Source organism: Octodon degus, unplaced genomic scaffold, assembly GCF_000260255.1.
Source record: "Octodon degus isolate 3935 unplaced genomic scaffold, OctDeg1.0 scaffold00053, whole genome shotgun sequence".
NCBI lineage: Eukaryota > Metazoa > Chordata > Mammalia > Rodentia > Octodontidae > Octodon > Octodon degus.
Genome location: NW_004524629.1, coordinates 4,481,505 through 4,484,311, shown reverse-complemented (window position 1 = coordinate 4,484,311; position 2,807 = coordinate 4,481,505).

The window sequence follows — 2,807 nt, the reverse complement described above, 5'->3', positions numbered from 1 at the left end:
GGGGCTGGCTGGCATGTGGTGCTGGGGGATTGAACCGCAGTACCCTGTGCTTTGCTAAGCTTGCTCCAAGTAGGTGCTTTAGACCACTGAGCCATCTCACCAGCCCCAATGAATATAAATTTAAAAATTAGAATGGAAAATCAAGCCCCTACACAAAAAACGAATGGAGTTCTTTTTTTTTTTCTTCCTGGAACCGAGGATTGAACTCAGGCCCTTGAACTTACCAAGCAAGCACTTACTCTACTGAGCCATCTCCCCAGCCCCTGGAGTTCTAATTGTGTGTGTGTGTGTGTGTGTGTGTGTGTGTGTCTGGTGTCTGCTGGGGATTGAACCCAGGGCTTCATGCTTCATGCATGCTAGGCAAGCAATCTGTCATGAGGTCATATACTCACTCCAAGATTTCATTATTAAATATTTCCTGAAGAAGCCATTACCCTTTTACCAAAGAGTATGCAGGATATTATAAGCATTTGTGAGGTAAGACAAAGTGCCTTGGTATTAATTAGTTGTTGGATAGTTCTTCATATAATTTGACACTAGCCACACCCTGTGACCTGGACATCCTGAGCTGTAATTATCATACAGCTTTACTTCAGCATCAGTTGTGGACATTTGTGTGTACACTGTATGTAATAGAATCTATAAATAGCCATGTCCTCTACCACGTAGTGGGATATTTTTTCTATACCCTCCTTAGAAGGAGGCTACCTCAGAAGAACTCCAGATGGCTTTAGAGGTTTTTTCTTTTTAATCTTTTATTTATTTATTTATTTGGTACAGTCTCTCTATGCAGCTCTGACTCATAGTGATCTTCCTGTTTCAGTCTCCCAGCACTGGGATTACAGGCATGCGCCACCATGCCTGGTTTTAGTGGCCAGCTCAGTGCCCAGGGCCCAGCATGTGGTACCATGAATTGAATACAGGTCCTTGCACTTGCCTGGCACTGAGCTATCTTCTCAGCCTTCAGAGTATTTAATAAGGAAGAGAGGCAGGACAAAAACCTATATATTTTATTCCAACTATTGGACTCCCTGAAATCAAGCTAATTTGGACTAATATTTGGAAACAACTAAGTTGGTCCCTGTAGTCAGCATTATCAGTAAAGAAAGTCTTATTTAGGGCCAACAAAATAGCTCAGTAGATTAAAGCACCTGCAAGCAGGCGCAGGGGCCAGGGCTTCAACCCCTGAGCCTGCTGTGCCGGACGCGCCTTTGGGGTGCACTGAGACAGCTATTGAGACTGGGCGTGATGGTGCATGCCTGTAATCTCAGCTCTTGGGAGGTTGTAAACAGGTGGATCTAGTAGTGAGACCCTGAACACCCTGTAGACTCTTCCCTAAAAATACAAAAATAAATAAATAAATAAAAATTTAAAAAATTGTTTAAAAAATTAAAAAAGTCTTTTTTTTTTTTTTTAATTACTTTTGACAGGAGAACGGCCTAAATACAAGCCCTAGAGTCAGTCCTGCTTTTAGTTTTGTCTCTTCCAGTTTTGTCTTTACTTGAGTAACTTCAGGGTATGGGGTATTACCTAAAATAGTTAGAATAATGAAGTCATTGCTTTCCATTATGATCGAGCCACAAGCAACAAGCAGATGAAGCAGGGCTGATACCACTGCTTGGCAACATACACCATCGACCTACTGAGTAGGGCTTGCTGTTGTGTGTGTGTTTCACTGAAAGTATTAACTGCCAATATCTGGATAAAGGAGACTCACCTGAGACTTGGGAGTGTGGATTATAAATAACATGTTCTGATATTGTCTCCAGCTCAGTTGTTCAAGCTGGCTAAAATGAGGAATGAATAATGAACATTAACGAATGCTTTCGGTGTGGTAAGCTTAGTTGTATAAAACCATTCTTTAGTAAATTTCTCATTATCAAGTGAATTGATAATAAGTATGTGTCAAATTTTATTTAACACAGGGCTGGGGAGATAGCTCAATGGTCTAAGTGCCTGCCTGGCAAGCACAAGGACCTGGTTTGATCCCCGGTACCACATGCTGGGTGTGCCATGCTGCTCTGAAACCAGGCATGGTGGTGCACAGCTGTAATCCCAGCACTGGGGAGGCTGAGACAGGAGGAACACTACAAGTCTGAACTGTGTAGTAAGACCCTCTATAAAAAAATTAACACAAATGGAAATACAAGAATGAAAACTACTTAGTGCTTGTTATAGGTAAGAAAGGCAGTCACCATTATTTGAGCTCGGCAGACCCAAAGGCAATCAGGGAGAGAGGCCCTTTCTGGAAGGGGGCCTTTCATACATTCTGATTAAAGTTGTTGGAGCTTCAGGTAGGTTAATTAAAGTTATGTAGTTGTTTGGGGAACATATTTGTGCTGATATAAGGAAGCTGAGAGGCTAAGGCTAAACTTGGAAAGTTGGTAGCTTTCTTGAGTACATTGCATTTTGAGCTGCTTGTTGTAGAGATTATGGTTTGGTTTATGTGGGTGAGTTTTATCAAATGTAGTCTAGCTTTTGTCCATTTGCATATTGTGTCTGTAATTCATTAAGAGGGAGCTAGCAGAATGATAGAACTCCATAAAGATGTGAGAAACTGGGATTTATATATCCTCATGAAAGAAAGCAATGTCTATTCCAACTAACTTGGGGGCCTGGCCCTAGCTCAGTTCTTTAAGTGGCTGCTTCCACAAAGCTGTCAGCCTCAGGTTGCTGTAGTTGGATTCCCACAACACTCCAGCCAGCCAAACCACGCCTGAGGGCATTCAGAGAAAAAAACAAAACAAAACAAAAAAAAAACAACCAAAAAAAAACCCTTATTGGGGGCCTGGCCCTAGCTCAGTTCT